The sequence below is a fragment of the Chanos chanos genome, chromosome 7 (genome assembly GCF_902362185.1).
Source record: "Chanos chanos chromosome 7, fChaCha1.1, whole genome shotgun sequence".
Classification (NCBI taxonomy): Eukaryota; Metazoa; Chordata; class Actinopteri; order Gonorynchiformes; family Chanidae; genus Chanos; species Chanos chanos.
The window spans coordinates 20,080,490-20,105,702 of record NC_044501.1 but is presented as its reverse complement, the minus strand read 5'-3'; positions in this window follow the sequence as shown (position 1 = coordinate 20,105,702).

The window sequence follows — 25,213 nt, the reverse complement described above, 5'->3', positions numbered from 1 at the left end:
GGCTCAAGAGGACACTAATGTCTAGGCTTGCTGATACTACTGTTGTTAGTCTCAAGTGTCTGGACATTATTAATGGGCAGCTAAAGTTTCTAATGTGAAGATTTTGCCTCAGGAATATGGATGGTATGGGAACATATTATTGGTGGTATTTTATCTGCACACTGGAAACACAGTTTACTGGGATACAATACATAGAAACAGAGTTCTTTACAAACCCCACCCAGAAAGAGGCTAACATTCACAAACACTGCTGTGATTGGTGAAGCAATGGTGTCTGTCACACAGGTGCACTGTTCAGCGATGGCAAACCCATACTGAGTAAGGGGAAAACTCTAAGGTTTGTGTCACAGCCAAAAAGCATTGTCTCTGGCTCCCTCTGATATTAAAACGAGCAATCATTGCCCCATAATTTATAGGACGTCCTCAAATGTTTTTTTTCCCCTCTATGTTCTTTTAATATGATATCACCCAGTGAGAGCTGGGGTTTTTGGGTAAATATGCATGGCGCCATGCCGTCTGCTACACAGAGTGGAACAAACAAATTGAATTTAACAGTGACATTTATATTGTTTTTCTCTTTGATTGGAATGCAGAGCAGGGGCACTGCCAGCCTCCCAGCTTCGGGTCTGCTCTGGAATTGATAGTTATGATAATAAAAACAGCAGCAGGTACCCTCTGGGTACTGCTAAAGAATACATGAGCTTCCACCACATAGACTCTGGAGCTCTGGAGTCTTTCTAGCTGTACCATGACTGATATCTCTCAGCATGGTGGTTCTAGAGACTATAGATCTCAATATGTTTCGCATTAGGGAACTTACATAAAGTGAAATCTAGACAGATATATAATGAGAGATGATGATAACTCAAAATGCTTTGCCAACAAAATAAGAAGCCTGTAAATCTTTTATTAGATCCATTTATCTTTGCAGTAAATATATTGGATAAAGTTCAGATCATTAAAAAAAGACGAATAGACATGTAATTTCAAGGAAATTTAATCTCATTTTTTTCCCCCACATTATTTAGTCATTAAATGCAGACAGAAAATGTTTCAGTTATTCAAACCCTGACCGTCAGATTAGACACTACACAAAACATGTTCTTACTGATTCCTGTCCAGGTCGGAGATTAAAGAAAGATGTAATTATTTCCACCATGTCAGTCACAACTGTCCACCGTGGAGTTTCTCCCTGATCCGATTTTCTGCCTCCGGTGCATCTCCAGCCCTCCTCCAGGCTCCGGCACACAAGCTCAATGCTCCGTTAAATCTCTCTGCTGGTGCTTTGAAAGACTCTTTCTGGCCTCAGGACCTGTGGGAGGGCTAAGTCTTGCCGTTAGTCTGTCATGTATTCATAAAGCTGGGCAAAAGATACTAACATTGATAATGTACGACAGCACCAAAAGGCAGGGAGCGGGCATTCTCTTGCTTAAGGCTTAATCTGGCCAGAAATATTGATCGTGGATCAAATCTCTACCATGTCTCTAGGCTTAACCATCAGGGGATTAGCAACATGATGGGACACAGGAGAGGCACTCAGTGGAAACTTCTGTTCACATTAATCATCTGTGATGATCGTAACTACGGCAATAACAGATACAGGTTTCATATGGCCTGCCTGTGTCTTTGTCCTTGTCATTACCATTCTTCTGTTTTAGTCTTCCATAGTGTCTTAAGTGATGCTACATAAAAAATAGAATCTAGTCTCTTCAAGTCCTTTTTGTGATACAATTTTAACAGTCTTCATATAATTGGTATAATGGCACCCATCTTTGTCAGTTCACCACATTTCTCATATAAAATGCATCTTTCAAAACAATGCTATTTAGTTTCTATCATTTGTGTGAAGGTAGCAGACCTTTCCTGATATTCACTCTTGGGTAAAAAAAAATGAATAAATAAAGCAAATGAATTAAGTTGAGCATATTGTCATGTTGGATAACACTTTCCTTCCTCTCTCTTCGTCTTTTATTCGTATTTAAACATAAAGTGTTGCATCATGTTATCATGTTGCTAATTGTATAGTGGCTTGTTTTCTCCTGTTGGTTTATTGTAAATAGTGCTAGTGAACTACACTGAGAACAAACCCTATGCTGAACTAATCATTGTATGAGGCTCTAGTGGTCTCTGTTTTTGTTTTTTGTTGTCGTTTTTTATCTGACACACACCTGGGCTAAAACAACACCATATATCTACCTCAAAGTACCTGTGCAGGTATGCTATCAGGACTCAAACTGATTAAGAATCTAAATGGGAGACATGGCATCATATTGTCAGCACAGGTTAGGGCAGGAAGAGACTGGTGATAGGGCTTGACAAGAATAAATTAGAGGAAAACATAGTTTTATTTGTATTGCCAAATGTTTGAAGTGGCTAACTGATCCTGGAGTGGAGTCAGATAGGAAAACATGAAGTGGAATAACAGCTAGCACCTAATTCTAGACCTTTCAGTCATTCCCATGCCGGCAGATATAGCCAATACATACATAAATTCTCAATCTTTTTATATCTGTTGTCCAGGCTACATTCACCCTATGAGTTAAACATTCCTCCAAATCGCCCTTCATTATTAACCCACCCGTTCCTGAGTGGACCCCGGGGTAATGTGAATGACAGTTGAAAGCTGTGTATTGTGACAGCATCTCAGATGAATTTTTCATAACCCGAGAGACAGACGGAGTCCACTCGACGATCAGTGTCCTTGAGTGACCTTGCTGCGGCACAGTGTAAGTAAACCATCCCCATCCTTACCTCTGTTGTGGCATATTGTTCAGACCATAAGGCAGTGTTTGGCTGTCAGTGTAATTGATTGCAGGCATGACCAAATGAAAGGACAAAAACAGACTAAAAATGTCCCGCCCTGAACAAAAGGATGACGTTCTCGTGTACAACTGGTATAACAAGTAGTCTCACTGTAACAGAGTGTAAAGCCTGCAGAGAAAAGGCCATCTAACTGACAGTGTTCATAAATTCTGCTCAGATGTTTTGAATTTTATCTTCGTGATAAAAATCTTGCAAAAAAGACCCTATAACATTAAGCAGTACTTAAAACTGCGCAAGGGCACTGTTACCTGATGCTCCATCACAATTGCATATAAGAAGCACAAACCGTTCAGAAATCTTCAAGATATGAAATAAATTTGTCGTACATCTGTAACAATAAGATGTGTTCAACCAAACATGGACAAAAGCACTTTATTGGATTTTGCCTTGAAATGAATACACTTAAGTACCATTAGTAAATGAGACAAGTGCAACCACACTGGATAACCTAAAAATGCAAACTACAAAACGTTTTTTTTTTCTTTTGATAACTTATGTTCACGGTAAGCCTAAAATCTACTCCCACTTGACTTTTGTACAAACTTGCACAGGAAGTTTTGAAAGGAAAATAGATGACATCCAGTATGGATGAGCCATGATCAGAATACAGTCAGCATTACCATTTTTCATATGTAAGTATAAGGTCTGTGTATTACTTAAGTGACTGAAGAAAAATGTTCAAAACACAATGAATAAACACTAAACCATACACATGTTGTTAATGACATTGTATCGGAAAGAATCAAGTTATTTCTACATTTTCTGTGTATAGTCATCCAAAAATGGAAGGTTTTTATTTTTATTTATTTATTTGTCCAATGATAACTGAGATGTGTTTGGACATGTTCTGAAAGAAGAGAACAGAAAAAAAGATCATCCTCTTTTCTAGCCTCCAGAACTTAAAAAAAAAACAAAAAGAGAGCTGGTTGGATGCATAGGGCTCTTTCATGCCCATTGAGAAAGAGAGTTATCCCATCCTCTCTGCCCATGAGGAGGGACGTGTCCAGGTAAAGCCCAGGAGAGAAAAAGGTTAGGAGCAGGTGAGGGAGAGATGGCAAACAAACACACACATAACCGGAGGGCATCAGCCATGGTGAATTCTAAGTAAAGTACTTGGATTTGAATAAATAAATAAGCAACATCTGGTCCCTGTCTGTTCTCTCACAAAACAGATAAACACCTTAACTTCCTTTTTTTCCTCCCAGAACGTTCTTAGCTATTTTTTTTATGGATGCATTATCCACTTGGCCTCTCTGACAGACATTAGTCCTTGTCGTTTCAGTTTCTCCATTCAGTGAGTGACTGAAACATACATTTGCCTTTTTGCAGAGTAAGCTGTGTAAATCCAGACCATTAGACTCCACTACAGAATTCATTTGCATGTTGTCAGGACTTGTGTTGGACCCAGATGCAGACCAGCAGGTGAATGATCTTGAGAGGTTTATTGCAACACGCAAAGTCTTTCAATACACTTGACAAAGAGCAGAATCCAAAATACCAGCAGAGGTCAAACCAGGAGAGGCAGTCAGAGGCAGGCAAACAAACCAAACAGCAAGTAAGAGAGCAAAAATGCAGCGACAGGCAGAAGGTTCAAAAACCAGTACAGAGTAAGATGGGCAGGCAGAAGAAGCAAAATCCAAAAGGCAAAAATAGGGTCAAAAAACAGGCAGGAGTCAAACACAAGAGGCGAAATCGGAGTATCAAAATGGCTGGACTGATGCACAGAGAACAGGGGTACGAACTGACAAACAAAGGCTAGAACAGGCAGGGTTAAATAGACAGACTAATACAACTCCAATGAGCAACAGGTGAGCACAATGACACAATAAGCGAGGGGTGGAGCCAGAGCACATGGAAAACCAAAACAAACAAAAGCACATGACCAAAGAACAAAAACAAATGACAGCCAAAACCAGACATGACCAGCAGGGGCACAACAGAGAAAACACCGGTTCATGCAGGAACGCTGACGTGTTTTCTCTTTTAACATAGAAGAAGTCACTGAGGTGTCAGGAGAAGTCACTGAGGTCTTGCGTCATGCCTGACTTCACCCAAGCAGTGTCTGGAAAACTGTTATGATCAATTTTAAAGAGAAAGAGAAGACTCATCTGCACAGAGTTACCAACCCTTAGAACACTGCGTGTTCATTCCACAGCTCTCTTAGCATTAAGACTAAAAAGGTAGATTTATAAAGCTCAATGTCGTTGAGTAATAAATACAGCTGATGTTGTCATTGACAGTTAGGAGAATAAAGGAGGTTACTGTCCACTGGACATCAGTAAGTACTTCCTGACCTGAGCACCAACCTCAGTGAAGTTCATGAAGACTAAAGGAAAGGATATTTCTTAATATGCAGAGTTTAATAGTCGGGGTCATCGTTAGATTCTGACAGCCCTAAAACGAAGCTCTTTTTTGAAATGGGAGAGCGTTTTGGAATTTGGTAATAGGAAGTATTAGTCCTTTTTAAAGAGATTTCACACAATCTTCAAAAAATAAATAAATAAAATGAATAACTAACTAACTAACTAACTAACTAACTGAATAAATAAAGTAAATGCACATAGAAAGTGAAATAATTACCTCCAAAATATCTAGTTAGTGATGTTATATATATCTAGTTAGTGATGTTATATATATAGCTTAACAGAATAAAACCCAAACAATGCTGTGAGTTAATAGTTCTATCATCATGCCTGTTGTTTTGTTGTTATTCAATTAAGTTAGATATAGTTAGTATAATAATTTTCCTCTTATTAGGTGTCTTTGTGGCTTGAAAACCAAGATGAATGTATATGTGTGTGATGTAAATTGTAAACAGATGGTAAGCCTCAGGTATCATAAAACTAAATCTTCTCATATAGAAATGCTTGCAAGTTCAAGTCTTTGATTCCAAAGCCGTAGCAAAGGGATGTTGGGTATTTGCTCTTTCAAATGAATCAGTGGGCAACAGAGATGCTTCAAACGCCTCAGCTCTGAATAATGAGACTAATGGGAAAGAAGAATAGGACATTGATACTATTGATACTATTCAAAAGCAGACCATGTGATTCCTCTTCTGCAGCTCTCACTTTTATTTTAAGTCCTTAAGTTTAGGGGTTTGGTGAAGAGAATTTGAAAGCAACCCCTTTTCTTCTCTCTCTCTCTCTCTCTCTCTCTCTCTCTCTCCTACTCACTCTTTTATAATCTGTTTGAATCTCAGACCTTTCTGGAACAGAAAGGAGGCATAGCATAACCTCCTTCTTGGCTTTCCTGTGTTTCTCTCTCAAAGAGTTTCTCTCTCTCTCCTGCTGTGACTCTTACTGAATGATGAAAGCACTTTCCTTCTTGCACTAAAGGAGTCGGAGCGAGAACTGTTACCTACAGCAAAATGGAGCTTTGATGAGCATCTTATAAGTCAATAAAAATCAGAAATGTTAATAAATATCATAGTGTGTGGTGGCATTTGTTCCTCATTAGATCAAATATTCTCTTTTAAAGGGGCACTGTGATCATAAGGGATGAATTGACCCAGTTTTACCTTTTGGCTCATGTGAGAGGAAGCTTTACCAAGGGGTTGTGCAGAAAAAATTCAGTGTGTATGATTATGTCACTTTCTGGTTCCTGTTCCTCTTCTGGCTCCCATTCCTGGGAACCAGAACAGCACCAGGACCCAAAACAAGATTAGGAACAGGAACAGGACCTAGAACAGAAATGGAAACAGGGCCAGAGACTGGAGACCCAGAGGCAAGCCTGGCCTTGCCAGCGACAGGAGCATGATCAAGACCGACAGGCACAACATCAGGAGCAGGGACTGGAGTGGGACCAGGAACTGGAGAACCAGAGTAGAGCACAGCCTCTGCGGCGACAGGAACAGGAACAGGACCAGGAACTGGAGACCTAGAGGCGAGCTCAGCCTCTGTGATTGCCAGATCCAGTACCACTGTTCCCATGGTGATTGGATTGAGCACAACCTCCGCGTTGGCTGGGTCCAACGGCACTGTCCCCATGGTGACTGGATCTAGAGCTGGGGAATCGTCCAGAACTGGAATAGACTGGGGAACAGACACTGGAACGGACTCAGCAACCGGTGAGCTGAGGCGGCAGGCAGCAGCATTGAGATGCCAGATGTCGGGTGTGCAGAGGGCACTGCCAGAGCTGGAACTGAGCCCCACTTGTCTGACGGGCAATGACTCCTCTGCCAAGCAACCCGTTTGACTGAGCACTCGCTGTCCCCCTTAACTCCTCCCCGTCACAGGGGGTCTATGGTAGTGAGGAACTGGGTGAGGAAATCCTCAGAGCTGGCTTTGCTGACGAGTTCTGATTAGTATGCTGAGGACGTCACCAAGTGTTCAAGGGCTCGCCACCCCAGGCAAATGATGATGACGCCCATTCAGTCCTGGTCCCCATAGATCCCCATGTGTGAAAAGTACAGGGAGCATGTTACTAGAAACTCCCTGCACCTCTGAGGAGATCCATGGTATTTCTCCGCTAGTTGGTCAAACCAGTGCTGGCCTGTTGCATCCAAGACTAGATCTGGAATTCTGTCACATTGGGTAAAGGAGCCTGGATACAAGTGCAGGTCAGCCATCGTTTTATTGATATTAAACATAACAAAAGGATTTCAAAACTCACAGAAAGCAGGTTCAGGAAATCAGGCAAGCAGAAAAATCAACACAATGTAGGGTAACATCAAACAATTCCAGACAAAGAACAAAGGAAAAACCATGAGTATTTATATAGCGCTAAATGAGGCTGAACTAACGGAAAATAGGCAGAGTCAATGATTGAATCTAACAAGACTGAAGAAAGAAACCAGGAGGTAACAGGGAGCTTAACCAATACTGACTAAATTGGGAGGTGTGTGTGTGGGGGGGGGGGGGGGGGGGGGGGTGTCAGTCATTGTCAGTCGTTGTCTTGAAAAGTGCAGACTCAGTAGCTGTTAGCCAGTTCACAATTATGTGCTCAGAGTCCCCAGTAAAGCTCTGACAAGCTTTCCCCACCTATGATGAACTTTACTGGCCTGTTCTTATGACTGATTAGTCTGAACAGTTAAACCAGTTTATCAAGCAGTCAACCAATACATTTGAGTATTCTCTTTAGGTTGCACCAAGGCTTTTTGCACCATTTTTAAATAATCCACTCTCTTATGTGTCCAGACTAGAAATAATGCATTATTTTACATGACAATTCTTATTTGGTCTATTCAATACCAGCTTTGACTCATGTGGTTATAAAGTATGAATTCTGTATAGCTGCGTGTGTCTGTTTATCTCTGTCAGTCCTCCTCTGAATTCTAAACCTGAACATGTGTACCTTACAGAGGGGCAGTGTCCCGAGTTCATTTACTCGGTTACCACCTCAGTATTTCTGAAACCCCTGTCTAATTTACAGCAGGTCACTTAGTTTAGAAAGTACAAAATGGTTTAAAATGCCTAATTATTTCTCGTTACCTTTACTGATGTAGTTTCAGTTTAATAAAACTATCAAGCACATACTCAGACACACATAATAGAATTTACCACAACTGTTTATTAAAGGTCGGAATAAAGATGAATCAATAAATGGGGCGTACAATATATTTTCTCAGATAAATGGATAAGTAAATAAATAGAGATAAATAGATAAACAAATAAATAAACAAGCAGGCTTATTGGGTTGCTGAGGACAATTCTAATTTGTCATTACTATTTTTCTATACCTTACTGTTAGTTCACCTTACACATGTAATGTACATGTAATTCAGTATGAAAACCGTCACACACACCGGTAAATAGAGAAACAAAACCATAAAACAAATAAAATAACCCCTGTTGCAGGCCTGAGCGATGCATGGGTGCATGGTGGCCCAACAATTCCAACAGGTCCACAAAACAGATCCGAAAACAGGCCCAAAAAACATCAGTCCCTTCACTTCCAATAGAGCAAAGAACTGACTAGCCAGAGGAGCTGACCTGATGGCTTGAGGAGTCTGACTGACAGAGAAACAGACGAGGTCGGTCATGGATGACCAGGACACGGATCAAAATCTCCTTTCTCTCATTGAGCCAGAGGAGCTAATGGATTTTATCCAGGTCCTCTGGAGCACTGTGTGGATTTTGATTCCTCCTACCCATCATCACCAGAGAACAGCAGACAGCTCCTCTCGCCACAGGTGCTAGTTGACTAACTGTTAGCTTCTGGGCTAACATACTTTCAGCTGGCTCTGACAGATGTTTTCTTTTCCAAGTGTATTTATTAGGTCTCATGAAATACATTTCCTCATGTACAGTATTTGATGCTGCACACTTTCAGAGATGATATCTTATAGCGTTCTCTGAAAGCATATGAAAAAAGAGGGTGACATAAGATGTCTGCAAAAGAGTGCAGTGCCAAATAAAAACATTTACATTTTTTTCTTCAACTGTTTTTCTTTCACTTGACAACTAAACCTTGTAGTCCCCGCTCTCGCTCTCCTTGCACTTCCAGCTCCCCTCTCTCCCAGAGGTCCTGCCCCCAGCCAGTCGGGTCACAAGAACAGGTGACGCCTCTTACTCAATCAATTTTTAATCCTTAAACAGGTCAAATAGTGTTCCATGGAGTAACAATGTACATCTTAAAAACAATTCAAATTTTCCATAACATTATATAAAAAGATTAATCAAATGAACCGGGGGAATGTAAAATTCAGCAGGGCTACATTAATACTAAGGTTGGGGTTGAACATCAAAATTAGAACAGAGCATTTTTATTAATAGAGATTAAAGCATATTCAAGCGTTCCAAAAGTATTGCATTCCTTAATGCTGAAAGAGTTGAGGGTTTTTTTCTTTTCTTTCATAACTAAAACTTATGAGAATGTGGGAGTCTCTTTCTCTCCAGCACTAATTGCCAACCTCCCGCTGCACTCTCTAAACAGTACCAGGCAATAAGGTCTGTTATGCTAATCTGAACATTTTCTTTGAAGAATTCTTAACAACGCTTTCTCCTGATTGGTTCTGGCTTTTGTTTTATGTCTTTATTATGTCCTCTTGCCAGCTGTAGCTGGTCTTTTGGATCAGAGCCAGACTGCCAGGTGTACCCTGTGAGAACACAGTCTTACTGCTTCATCTGGCAGGCATGTGCCAGGATTCGGAGAACGATGTGGCTACATTCCTTTAGCATTCTTTGGGCAGTTACACGAAGGTTAATTAACCACTGAGACTAAAAGAGAGGTTATAATAGTCCGCTGTTTAAAAATGCCACCTGTTATAATGATATGTTGCATAATCCTAAGGATGAGAACCAAAAAGTTTGCAGTGGTCACTTCCTTTCATCTTTTGTGTCCAGCTACGTCTCCTACAGGACAAATAAAAAGGCCAAAACAACTAAACAGATGGCCTTATTCCCTTCACCTGTTCAGGCAGTCACATTAGTGTGGAAGAGGAAAAAAATGTAGAAAAACTGATTGAACTAACCAAACAGTAATATCATTCACTACTATCTATCTATCTATCCGTCTATCTATCTATCTATCTATCTATCTATCTATCTATCTATCTATCTATCTATCTATCTATCACTCTGTGTGTGTGTGTGTGTGTGTGTGTGTGTGTTTGATACCAAATATGTAACAGCTATAATTTGAAAATACCCATACAAGGCAGAAAATTAACCTTTTTTTCTATAGATTTTCTAAAATTTTAATCATCTCCTTATATACATTCTTGGCCACAGAGAGTAAAACTTTCCTATCTCTGCTGAGCTGTCACCTCCTTCCCCTAACTTATATCTACATGTTCCTTTAAATATATTTGAAAATCTATTCTACTTGAATAAATCTATTCAGGATTACCAGATGTTCTAGATTATATGTATAAATTCTGTAACTCTATTAAGAAGTGATTCTGAAGGTAGTTGAGATGGAATTACTGTTTGGGCATTGGCTGATATAATATTGTATCCACTGTTTCCTCACCTCCATCAGGCGACCAAGGATAAATCCAGGAGCTATTTTTACATGGTAATAATCACTCTGTCATGGTTTGACTTTTTAAAGAGACAAGAGACATCATTAAGTTGATTTGATAAAATTGCTACCTGCGAGGAGCCCTCCTGCTATGGAAGAATAGAAGAAAAAGCCCTTGCCCATATTTTCAGCTGAATGACAGAAAATAAAATGTAATTCACTGCAGGCTTAATGGAAATGCTAACCAACCCTGCTCAAAAGTTGACATTTTATGATACCAGCATTGAAAGGCAGTTTGTTTCTGTGACAACCATGTCATGTATACATTCACAGGTATGGGTGAATATGTGTGCATGTTGGTTCCTTTCAGGAGTCAGAGACAGTAAAACTCAAACACTGCATTACACATTAGTAAATTTGGCAAACATTATTTTTTTAAAGCATAAAGCACTTGAGAGAACAGCCCACTTTAATCCAAACGTACCTGCCCAACAAGATTCTCCAATAACTTGCAGTGACCAGTCAATCTAATTTGTGTGGCTATTTTATTCATATTAAGTAGCTAAAGGCATGTGGATTTCTCTCATTTTTTGTAGTTCTTTGCTCTTTGTGTAGTTTTTTTTTTCCTGAATGGTTTTGTCAGGGAAGTTCTTTACATAGATAGATAGATAGATGGATAAAAAGGTACAGATATATAATCTCACACTGATGGTTACACCACTTGACACTTGAACCTTTTCACTCCCATGCTTGATTACAGCTATGACTACTGTTATTCAGTTTCATCTAGCAAGTGTTTGTTATTCGTACGTTTTTACCCATTCTGTTTTTCTATTTTCTTTTCTTTTGTCCTGCAGTGGGCCTTTGTTAATGATTATGTAGAGAGGTTTGTTAATGCAGATATTCTGTGGGGCTCCAGATGAAAGAACATGTTCCATTTGAGAGGGATTTGCAGTTCTTGACTCCCTCATATGAAAGACATAAGAGATTTAATGCTGACCTTGTGGGAGATTTAAGATGACTGAAATGTGAGTGGAATGTATGGTGCACTGATAAAAGTATGCTGGCTTCTGTAAAAGTAATTTGAAAATAAGACTATATTTCTGTCCTAACTGCCACAGTCATTCCTTCTTTATGTGCTGTCTTTTTTTAACCCCTCTATATTTTATATAGGGCTTTGTACTGGTTTCCTTTCGGTTTTTAGCAGGCCTTTCAGGCATCGATTTTCAGCAGGCTTCTCATCTCAGTTTTGCAATTTAAAATTTTGCTCATTGGGCAGACACTGATAAGCAGAGCAACTGACAATTGGCATATTAATGTTGAGCAGGAGAGAACGAATGATATGTCGGCATTAAGTGTAGCACATCGCCATGAAATAGTGCCAATAATGACACCTCAGTATCAATAATGACACCTCAGTATCAATAATGACACCTCAGGTGGCTGATCTGAATGATCTGGGAAGACAACTTTTCAGTTGGTACCAGCACACTCTGCGGCTCACGTATCAACAGAAAGATCATTTTGCTATTTCGGAGCAAGAGGTGAGAACTGTGTCCTGCAAGAGTGAGATCCAGGTACACATCCAGACAATGCTGAGCTGACTCATCTTTGATCAGGGCAGGCCACTGACGCGACATAGGCCAGTGTTACTCCACTGATGACACTGTCGGCAAACTACAGGGTTTGGAACCGAACACATGCAGCAACAGGAAGCCAGCAGAGATCAAAGACCATGCATGCTCCTTATTCTCCAGCGTCCTTTAAATCCCACAGTGTAATCATCCAGGAAAGGCTGTGCTGTGTAATTACTATATTAGACTACTGTATTACCACAGCTAATACCACAGAGCTTATGGAGAATATGTGAGATGATTGTCCGTAATATCAGTCATATAGATCCTGACTTGACTCTACGTTCCTCCTTAAATGCAGAATATAGTTCTAAACACTTGCAATTTAGACAGTGCTGGAACCACTATTAACAACATTATCAACAACACCCGAGAACAAAGCAACTTCGGAAATCCTTTATCATGGGCGGTGGCAAAAGCTGCTTTGGCATGTAGAGGATGGATTTGGATTTCTGCTCCAATACTGAACCAATGTAGCATTCAGATAAGTGACTCATTATCAGTAATGATATCCTGTTTAGTTTCAGACAAGAACAGCATTAGAGAGGTGCCCAGAGCCAAATAGGTTGTAAACAAATCAACTCCATTTGTAGTGTTAAAGAGGGGAGACTGCGGTTGTGTTGACTCACTTATGAGGAAATGAAATCTGCAAGAGAAGATTATGGGTTCGTATGTAAATAATATCAAGCCAATTTCTTAAACCTTTGGCAAAGTTCTCAGAGCACGGGGCACATAATATGAGAAAATACTATGTTCAGTCTAGATTTCTTGAACTTTCCAGTATGTTATACAACTTATTTCTGATTCACTTGGAGCATTTTCCCTCACACTGCAAGAAAGCCACAAGAGTAAATATTTATTTGTAGGCTACTGACCTAAAACTGTCACAGTCCAGTCCCGCTCTCCTAGATCCTAGTCCTTGTTTTCCTTGTGTCCTGGATGTCTTGTCTGCCTGTTTCTGTATGTTCCAGTCCATGTCTTACCCTGTTCCCTGCCCGGTCTCTGTTCACCTGCTGCCCATTTCATTAACAAGCTACTGCATTTAAGCCCTGTCTGTTTCCACTCCTGTTGCCAAATTATCTAGCCTTCTTTCCTGTTTCATGTGTTTGATCGCCTGTTTTTGGAAGAAAAATTTTGCCTTTTGCCTAGGATCATTGCCTGTTTCTGTAAGAAGAGTTTTTGCTTTTTGCCTTAGGATCATTGCCTGTTTTTGTAAGAAGAGTTTTTGCCTTTTTCCATTGGACCATTGCCTGTTTTGTCCTCTGCCTGTCTTTGCCCTTCTGAGACCACTGTCTTTTGGGTTTCTGGAAATCACTGTAATTATTAAAACTCCAACTAAAAACTTACTCTGTGCTAAGTCTGCTTTTGGGTCCTCAACTAACCAGGCCTCACCGGCCCTGACAGTATAATTTGGCCATCATGGACCCAGCAGCCTTCAACCAGCTTAAGAGTGCAGTGGAGAAGCAGGGTGCTTGGTTGGGCTCTCATCAACAAGAAATTAGCCAGGTGAATCAAGGTCTGAAGACCATTTCCCAGACACTAGCTTCTCTCGCTTCTCAATTTCAGCAGTTTCAGGCTTCCCCACCCCCAGCTCCCACATCTCCAAATCCTCCTCCACCGGCCCCAGCCATGGTATTACCTCCCAGAGAACCAAGGCTCCCTGCACCCCAGCCTTATGATGGAGAACCAGGTACCTGTCGATCTTTCCTATCTCAGTGCTCTCTAACACTGGAACTCCAGTCTTTGGCTTTTCCCACAGAACGCTCTCGTGTGGCCTTCATTATTACACTCCTTACTGGAAGGGCTCGAGAATGGGGGACTGCGATGTGGGATGCCAATGCTCCATGCTGTTCCAGCTACCAGGAGTTCACGGATGAGATGAGGAGAGTCTTTGATCGCTCCTACTCGGGCAGAGAGGCAGCGAGAGAGATCATGGGTCTTCGTCAAGGTACTCGTTCTGTCTATGACTTTGCCATTGATTTCCGCACATTGGCGGCATCTTGTGGATGGAATGATCACGCCCTCTTTGATGCATTTTTTAATGGGTTATCTGATCCTGTTAAGGATGAGTTAATCTCTCGAGAACTGCCCTCAGATCTTCAAAGTCTTCTGGACCTGGCTTGTCGCATCGATGCACGCATCAGACAAAGGGAGAGAGAGAAAACCCAGGTGCAGAGAGTAAAGCCCTTTATTCCCCCTCGATCCTCTAGTCCTCCAGTCGAGCCCATGCAGCTGGGTCGAACCCGGGTGACTCCGGAGGAGCGACAGCGCCGACGGGACATGAAAGCATGCTTTTACTGTGGTCAAGTGGGTCATTTTTGCCAGTCCTGCCCATTAAAAGGAGATGCCCGCCAGTGAGTGGAGGGGACCTGGCGGGCAGTCTCTATAAGCACACCCCTACTAAACGTTCCTTTTTACCTGTGGAGCTCATCTATAATAATCAGTCCCATGCCCTTCACGCTCTTGTTGATTCGGGAGCAGATAGGAATCTCATCCGTGCCTCCACCGCCAAGAGCCTGGGGATACCCGTACACGTCCTCGATCAACCTCTGTCTGCCCAAGCCCTCGACGGCAGCTGTTTGAGCCTCATCACCCACAGAACGGCTGCGGTTTCCATAAGAATATCAGGCAACCACTCTGAGGTAACCTTCTTTCATGTCATGGAGAATTCTCATGTCCCTATTGTCCTCGGTTTTCCCTGGTTGTCGTTACACAATCCCCACAAACTGGGCTGACAACACTATTTTAGGATGGAGCTCCTTCTGTCTAGCCTCATGCCTCAGGTCTGCAGTAACCCCTGTCTCCTCTCCCCCCACAGCCATTGAAGAGTTCCCAGACCTCTCTAAAGTTCCTCCTGAATATTTGGATCTTAAGTCTGTTTTTAGCAAGACTCGTGCAGTATCTCTTCCCCCTCATAGACCCTATGACTGTGCTATTGACCTCCTTCCTGGCACCACTCCCCCTAGGGGTCGACTCTACTCACTCTCCCCCTCTGAAAGAGAGGCCATGAATAAATACATCTCTGAGTCACTGACTGCTGGAATCATCCGTCCCTCCTCTTCCCCTGCAGGAGCTGGTTTCTTTTTTGTTGAGAAGGACAAGTCTCTCCGTCCCTGCATCGACTACCGTGGGCTCAATGCCGTCACTATCAAGAACCGTTACCCTCTACCACTCATGTCAACAGCCTTGGAGTTACTCCAGGGAGCTCAGATTTTTACCAAGCTCGACCTGCGCAACGCTTATCACCTTGTGAGGATTAGAGAGGGGGATGAGTGGAAGACAGCTTTTAACACCCCCACTGGTCACTTTGAGTATCTTGTGGTTCCATTTGGTTTGACAAATGCCCCAGCAGTATTTCAGGCTCTGGTCAATGATGTTTTAAGAGACTTTCTCAATCTTTTTGTCTTTGTGTATCTAGATGACATTCTAATTTTCTCTCACTCTCTTGAGGAACACAGGCTCCATGTTAGGCAGGTCCTTCAGCGGCTACTGGAGAACAAACTTTTTGTTAAGGCAGAGAAGTGTGATTTTCATCAAGACTCTGTTTCATTCTTGGGTTTCATTATTTCCCCCTCCAGGGTCCAGATGGATCCCGCTAAACTGAAGGCGGTCGCTGAATGGCCCACTCCTACCTCAACACGTAGTCTCCAGCGCTTCTTGGGATTTGCTAATTTTTATAGACGCTTCATCAGAGACTACAGTTCCGTGGCGGCTCCCCTCACTGCACTCACCTCTACCAAGGTCCCTTTCCACTGGGATGAACGAGCAGAGGAAGCCTTTTCTAACCTCAAACGGAGATTCACTTCTGCCCCCATACTCACCCTTCCTGATCCCTCTCTCCAATTTGTGGTTGAAGTAGATGCCTCTGAGTCAGGAGTGGGGGCTGTTTTATCACAGAGGTCATCCAAGGACAACAAACTGCACCCATGTTCTTTTTTTTTCCCATCGGCTTACCCCTGCTGAAAGAAACTATGACATTGGTAATCGGGGACTGCTGGCAGTTAAGCTAGCCATGGAGGAATGGAGGCACTGGCTGGAGGGGACTGAAACCCCTTTCATAGTGTGGACTGACCATAAGAATCTAGAATATCTCAGGACTGCCAAGCGCCTAAATTCACGACAAGCCAGGTGGTCCCTCTTTTTCTCTCGTTTTAATTTCACCCTCTCTTACCGCCCAGGTTCTAAGAATGCCAAGCCAGATGCTCTTTCCCGACAGTTCTCACCGGTCCAGGGCCCAGCCCTTTCTGAAACTATCCTCCCTTCCCGGGTGGTGGTGGGAGCAGCCTTGATGGAGGTGGAGGCTCTGGTTCACAAGGCTCAGGATCGGGAACCTGGACCAGGTAATGTACCACCTAACCGTCTTTTTGTGCCCTCCTCAGTACGGTCCCGGGTATTGGAATGGGGGCATAGCTCCAGAATTGCCTGCCATCCAGGTGCAGCACGGACCCTGTCGCTCATACAACAACGGTTCTGGTGGCCATCCATTCGGGACGACGTTCAAGCGTTCGTGGCAGCTTGTGACACCTGTGCCAGGAACAAGACAGGTAACAGACCTCCTGCTGGCCTCCTAAGACCTCTCCCTGTGCCTCGCCGGCCCTGGTCACACATAGCCCTGGATTTTGTCACAGGACTCCCTACTTCTGATGGTAACACCTGCATCCTGACCATTGTAGACCGTTTCTCTAAGGCTGCTCATTTTGTTCCTTTACCTAAGCTACCCTCTGCCATGGAAACTGCTGAGTTACTGGCCCTTCATGTCTTCCGCCTCCATGGTCTTCCGTCTGATATTGTGTCTGATCGTGGTCCCCAGTTCTCAGCCCAGTTCTGGAAAGCTTTTTGTAAATTAATTGGTGCTTCTCCTAGTTTGTCATCAGGTTTTCACCCCCAAACTAATGGACAGTCTGAGCGGGCAAACCAGGAAATGGAAACAGCCCTCCGGTGCATGGCCTCCCAGCAAGCAGCGTCTTGGAGCAAGTTCCTGCCCTGGATTGAGTATGCCCACAATTCACTACCTACCGCCTCCACTGGTCTCTCCCCCTTTCAGTGCTGCCTGGGTTACCAACCCCCCTTGTTCCCTGCCCAAGAGGAGGAGGTCGCCGTACCATCAGCCCAGGCGTTTGTGCGCCGATGCCGGAGGATCTGGTCACAGGCCAGAGCCCATCTGTTACGCTCTGTAAGCATCTTCAAGAAACAAGCAGACCGACGCCGCTCTGCAGCACCAAGCTACCGGGTTGGCCAAAGGGTAATGCTCTCTACCCGTAATCTACCCCTCAAGTCCATCTCCCGTAAGTTGGCTCCCAGGTTCATCGGACCATTCCCCATCTCAAAGGTCATCAACCCCTGCTCTGTCAGGCTCCATTTGCCTCTGGCCATGCGCCGTATTCACCCAACCTTCCATGTCTCCCAAGTGAAACCCCTTGTTTCTAGTCCCCTATCCCCACCCTCCAGACCCCCTCCTCCTCCCAGGTTCGTTGATGGTGGCGAAGCTTATTCGGTTAGACGGCTCCTTAAGGTGCGTCGCAAGGGAAGAGGATTGCAGTACCTCGTTGACTGGGAGGGCTATGGTCCTGAGGAGAGGAGCTGGGTCCCTGCCAGATTCATCCTGGATCCCACTCATCACTGAGTTCCACCAACAGCATCCAGAGGCCCTGGCTGGGACGCCTGGTGGCGTCCATAGGGGGGGGGGGGTACTGTCACAGTCCAGTCCCGCTCTCCTAGATCCTAGTCCTTGTTTTCCTTGTGTCCTGGATGTCTTGTCTGCCTGTTTCTGTATGTTCCAGTCCATGTCTTACCCTGTTCCCTGCCCGGTCTCTGTTCACCTGCTGCCCATTTCATTAACAAGCTACTGCATTTAAGCCCTGTCTGTTTCCACTCCTGTTGCCAAATTATCTAGCCTTCTTTCCTGTTTCATGTGTTTGATCGCCTGTTTTTGGAAGAAAAATTTTGCCTTTTGCCTAGGATCATTGCCTGTTTCTGTAAGAAGAGTTTTTGCCTTTTTCCATTGGACCATTGCCTGTTTTGTCCTCTGCCTGTCTTTGCCCTTCTGAGACCACTGTCTTTTGGGTTTCTGGAAGTCACTGTAATTATTAAAACTCCAACTAAAAACTTACTCTGTGCTCAGTCTGCTTTTGGGTCCTCAACTAACCAGGCCTCACCGGCCCTGACAAAAACATTCACAATACCTCCATTAGACTTTGATTAGACATTCATCAAAGTTTGAACAACTTTATAGGCAGAAGATACTAAAATAAAAGTCACCAAGCTCACTCACGCTCACTCACTACAGTTTTTTCTACCATAATAACAATTCTTCATGGTAAGGATATATTAAATTAATATGAGATGTTGTACTAATGAGTGGTACCACAAACATCTCTGTCTGTTAATTCAGTGGAATGTCTGTGGAGCAATTCTTTATTTTGTTTAAGTGAATGTGGAATCTCCAGTTTCTTGTATTGGCCTAAGTCTGTGCGCATCCCATTGACCCCTGTGCCATTCCAAGAAGGTGAGGGCAAGTGCTGTACACCTTCTGAAACATAGAGGGTCGGTCCCCCCCTCTCTTGACCTGCCAGTTTACATACATCTTTACAGAAAATGCAATGGTTAGGGAGACCTGCACTGCTTCCCAGTATGAATTGTTGTGTTTATATTTTAGAAATTCTTTACAGGATAAAGTGTGGAAATAAAACAGCTTATTTTGGTCCTTGATGGGGGAAATCTCTGTGCCCTCATTGTTCTATATCTGAGGAGTACTTAAGGTACTTTAGTATTGTGTCTCCATCTCCTCCCCTGTCAGCTCACCTGCATCTTAACCAGCGGTCTATTGTACTCATTATTCAATAATCACAGACACCTGTTTTCTGTTAGGTCTTGATTACATCTCCATGCACAAATACCCCTGAGTTTCATTTGTCACTGTGGAAAGTCTCTTGTGTGAGTTCTGACCAGTGCCTGTTTCTCGAATTTGCTTTTGCCTTTGCCTGTTCCCATTTATAAATGACTGATCCTATGTATTTACCATCCACTGTTATTTGGATTACATCTCAGTCTCATCTCTAGTACCATGCTCGCTTGTGTTTAACCTATTTTGTAGAATACTTGGCTCTGGATTAATGTTTGCTTCTCATCACACACATCCAGTCTCCTTGCCCATTTGTGACAATTAGTCTAACAAACAAGATGTGTAATATCTTTACAAAAAAAACATAAGATTTTGTTGCATATGACTTTTCAATAGCGCTCCAGAATTTACTACACTGTATTTTTTTAACAGTATTTTTTGCACTTTTAATGTAAGATCTAAATGTCCTAGTACCAGTCTACTTCAGAACATTGCTAACTTAGTGTGACCCAGATTGGTAAAAGCATGACAGATATTTGTTTATTCAGCATGGACCTCCTTTTGTTCCTCCTTATTACAAAGACATCGGGGAGGTGTTCACTAGCTCTGATGGTGGAGCCTGTGTTTTTAAAGACACATTGAGATTCAGGAAGGAGAGCCCCTGTTCTCAGGGCATACATTCTCTTCATTTATTTAAGTGAATTAAATCTGGCTGCTCTGTTGCTCAAGGGAACTACATTTCTCTCTCCATTCATGCATTCTTAATTTATATTTTAGCAACTAAGGGTCTCTCAGCAGGGGAATATTAATGTGAGCCATAAACACGAATGGGGTGATGAATTAGCTCCTAAATGAATGGCTTTAGCAAAGAAAGTGAAGGATTAAGGTTAAGTAGGATGTACTGGGAAATTTTGCTTTGTTGAGAAATACCTGTGAATTCAATTGTTGCTGTAGGAACTAAAGGATATGTCGCTCTCTGTGTGTTTGTCTATGTGTATTCATATTTTTCTATGTGTGGGTCTATACATGTTTGTGTCTATCTGGACGTGTGCTGATATTCAAACAGCCATCCCTGTGTATCTTTAAGGACTTCACCTTACAGATGAAGTCCTCATTGTATGTGGGCAGAGGTTATGGTAAGGAGGCTGTTCAGTCATACTGATGGCTTTTCCTTTCCTCTCATTGGCTATTAGGAAGAAGAAGGCAGAACAAAAGTTAATAAAAGCTTTAACAAAAAATTACATGCGTCAGCATTACCAAAACCAGAGGATCTGAAAGAAGTGCATCCATGTATACCAGTAAAGAGCACTCCAAATTTTGCCATTGTCTTTCAGTGATTATAATGAAATATGGTTATCTGAACAGAGAGAATGGAACTGTCTGGTTGATTCACATTGGCTAATTGTATTTACACATGCTCACCAGAACCTGGCTACTCTGTGGATCTTTACTAAAGGACTACATTACAGAGAGAGAAAACTTCTGTGGTAATATGGTTTCAAGAGAGCAGGGAGACACGACTACTTTAGTTTCTTTGTCATTGAATGTATGAAACTGGTTTTGAGACAACGCTGATTTTAGCAACTATCCATTCCGACAAATTTTAACACGAACGTTTTTCTTCTCATGAACTGTTCAGATGATGCAAATCTCAAATGATAGTGTGGCAAAACTTGTTGGGGAATTGATCTTGGTCTGTAATTAGGACAGTGATTCTCTGTGAAGAGGTTTCATTCAGAGATTCAGGCAAGTTTAAGTTTAACTAAATTGCATGTCATTATTTCTGTAGCTGTTGACTTGTCCTTCACTATAAAGAAGAAATTAACCAATTCCTCACTTTCACTCTTGTTGGGCTATGTATGGGAACACATCTCAGTGTTCAGAATAAAGGACATCTTGCTACGCTGTTCTACTCAACAGATTGCAGCAATGCTGTGTAGAGCAATGAGACATGAGTCACTGAGACAAGCAATTCAGGCTGGACAGCTGTACCTATGAGCAAAGTATGTCTGTAGTTAGATCCTTAATTTAAAATTGTTTAAGAGTGTTAGAACAAGCTTCTTCAAGTGAATAAGAGAACATACAGCTCTTAGTTAGTCTCTTAATTGCTGTGCAAACATATAACGACTTAACATGAAAAAGATAATGTAATGAAAGATTCTGAAATGATACATATTGAATAATGTAATAAAAGATTTGCCGATTTGCAATTCTAAGTCATTTTGAATATGCTGTTGTACATTCTGCTTTTGCCTAGTGAGAGGACCATCCTACTTCAGACAAATGTACTGCTGAACTCCGTGTCCTTATTATGAATTTTATGACATTTGCCATTTAGTATTGGGGGGGATTAGTCAGCTAGCTATGGGTCATGTCTAGCTTATATGTTTATCCATTGACGGGAAAGGAATGAATGCTACTTTTACCAACACTGTCCCTCCCACCATCTTTCCCACTGTTGTTAATGGACATCTTAGTTGTACAGTGTTGTACTTCAGGGCGTCAGGTTTGAGGGTGGGAATGAGGAGAAGTTGAGGAGTTTGAGAGTATGGACTGGAGAGGGAGGCTAAAACAGACAACTTTACTATCCCTCAAAGAGACATTGCATTTTCAAATAGGTCAAGCATCAGACAATGACATGTTTTTGACAAGTAAGAAAAAAAGAAAAGAAAAAAAAAGTTAAATAGGGGCTTGTGACAAAGTGGTGTGTGTGTGTGTGTGTGTGTGTGTGTGTCTTTAACATAATTGTTCCTCAAAGAAATTGCACAGTGGATGGGAGTGACAGTCTACTGTTGACTTTAACTCCCTCTGTAATTACTGGGCAGTTAATTTAACCATTGTAACATGTTGGAGTGGGAAGAAGAAAAACAACAAAGAGCAAAGCAATGACAGTTTTGCCAGGTCCCACTTAATTCTGTCACAGCCATTCGCTTGAATTGTGTAGTCTTTTGTCCTACCATCTAAAATTTACAGAAGTGTTTAAGCAAAAACCATCCCTCTAAACTTGCACTTTGCTGTTTGTTTAGGACTGTTTAGTTCAAATCCTGAACAGCTTGCTTTCTCATGCAAATTTTAAATGTTCCTATATAAACATTAAAAAATGAATAAATAAAAAATTTGGGGGAAATAAACATAAACATATGGGGGTCACAAAGTACCACAGCATGTTTGCTAAGTTATTACATATTATTACTGTGTTATTACTCATGACATGGTAATATTAATAACTGTTAACTTATTATCTAATAACTGTTAGATAATAAGTTAAATGACAGATAATAACTAATAACTGTTAACTTATTATCACTGCAACATTGCTGAAACAATTTACATTACTTCTGAGTAGGCTGACTTTTGAGCTTCGTAGCCTACACAGTAGCATGAATGACAAAATACTTCAATCTGCTCTTCAATTCCTTGCCTTTGAGCTCCGTTTACCGTTCAATGTCTTTTTTTCTTTTTTCTGTCTTTCACAATGTCCATGATTGTTTCAAAGTCAGATGTCAGACAGAGCTGTGATAGAAAGAAAAAAGAAACAATGAAATGAGAGAAAATGGAGCGATATATTCTACACTGAATATAACACGTTTAGTTTTGCAGTGCTATAATTATAATTACAATTACAGTTACTGTACTACTGCTCAAAAATATGGAAAGAGGAGTGGAGTGGAGGAGAACTCTGCCTGTTACTGTTGCTTGTGAAACAACTTGAGGGTAGGTAACCTCAAACTATGCATATATAATCATCCCCTGTAAAAGAGAATGCCAGTGTAATGATAGTTTATTGTGTGGGATGTAGAACAAGTAGAATAAGAGAGTGCTTGTATGTGTTGTAAATTGGTGGTGATGTCTCCTTGCACTTTTAGACAATAGCTTTGCTATAACTGGTAATTCTAATGAGTGAGTTTACATAATCTTTCAAACGGTTCTCAGTGCATTCCTATGCAAGTCTGCTTAATGCACACATTTTTCCATACGTGAATACACTTCTCACAAAAGGTTTTCCATTTCTTATGAGCTTTTCAGTTAGAAATATACATCTGTGATATGTCAAATCCCCAATCCAAGGGACACAGACTACACTATATGGTGTCACCTTTTCACCCACACGTGTAATGCCTTCACAAGTCTGCAAAGATTTTTTTATGGTGTGTAAACACCAAAGATACCCGCTACCCTAAAAACGATATTCTAAGCCAAAGATGGAAAGACAGAAATCAGGCGGTCTATTGGAACTAGTCCAAATCCACAAACGCTCCAATCCTTTAAGGTCCATCTCTGCACAGCATTCTCTTATTACCATTGGAATTTCACCTTTCCAGATCTTTGTGAATTTTAATCTTCTGAAATGTGATTTAATTTTTTAAAACAACATGATTACTTAGAATAATTCAACAAATCAAATCATGTAAATTAATTATCATTCTAAACAAAACAAATCAAAATAAACAAAAATAAATAAAATGAACAAACTCAAACATTTATAGAAGTAGTCTGTTGATGTAATTTGACTAGACTTTTAATTTAAAGTGTGTGATACTTTCACCTAACTGTGTTTCTCCTGTCTGCCTTATTAATATTCATGACTATCTAGAATTTCAGTCACTTCTAATTATTACTATCAGAAACTGCCGAGAGACTTCATGCCAAGACTTTCAATTAGAATACCATTTTACCCTTTTGCCTGATGCTTTGGATCAGTGGCTACAAATTTATTCATATTTACTGGCAGAAAATATTATGGAATGGCACATTAGGTGTTGCAGTCATAAAATGTATAGTCTAATGAACTCTTAATTATACTCCACAAAAATGATTAATGGTGAAAATGGCACTGAACACAACCACTTGACGTGATAGTGTGATATAGTGTCTTCAGCCTCAACCCAATCACCTTCTCGCCGAAGCACGAGCCTAGGGCCAAACACACATATCGAACTTTCTTTGAAAAAAACCCCCAAAAAAACAGTGAATAGAGTAATTAATTTAAAATTATTATGAAGGTACTGAAACATTCATTACATTATAGTGATACATTTTCCTTGGATAATTAATTAGACCGAATCAGAATTCCGATTCACTGAAGTCACTTTTCATGTTTAAAGGGTTGATTTTTTAAACTGTGGATTTTTGATTGAATGGGTGGTATGTTAGTGAGTAACAGAGCCGTTGTGAAGTGTTTTGAGCTGATGTTAAAGCTCATTACACACATTATGGTGTGTATTGATTCAGTAGTTTCAGATTGTTCAGTCAGAGAGGAGGAGTTAATGAGAGAGGAAATGAGAATAGATTAATATTTCACTCACCAAACTGGGTCATATCGGCCATCATCAAAGACTGAGAACATTTGTTCATACAAGACTTGTTCAATTTTTTTTTCCCCAGAACAAAAACACAGAAGCTTTGTTTCATATTAATTATGACAAAGCAGTGGGGTTGTTTCCTGGCTGACATATGCTCCACTAAGCTATCATTCTGAGTATACTGTAAATGTTTCAAGACGTTACCAAACTCTTCAATTAAATCCCATTTTTGTACACTCAAATGTACATTTAAACAGACAGTGGATGGAACAGTGTTGCTGGGGCCAGGTGAGTTTGTTTCAAAGTCTCTAGGGGAGTCTTACTCTGACGTGAATGTGGAAATGATTCTATTTTTGTTGTGTCTGGCTTTTCGACTTCATTACATGGGCAGGTTGTTATCCTTAGAAAGCATTGCTGCTCCAGTAACAAATGGGCTTTGTTAAGTCTTTCTTTGTTGCGTCTGGGTTTTCAGCACGTGATGAGACAGAGAAAGGAAGCCTGCAGATAGTCGAGACGGTGAATTCCAGCAAAATCCACAACTTCACCAACTGCCTTGAAAAACAAGAATTGTATCTTTCACATGATTGGCATCAAATAGGTGGGAATTGTCTTCTCTCTACTTCTTCAGAGCTGACACCATCTCTCTTCTGTCATCCCTCCTGTTTAGGGCTTAGTTTTCCCATCAGTCATCTCTCAGACCCTTCAGACCC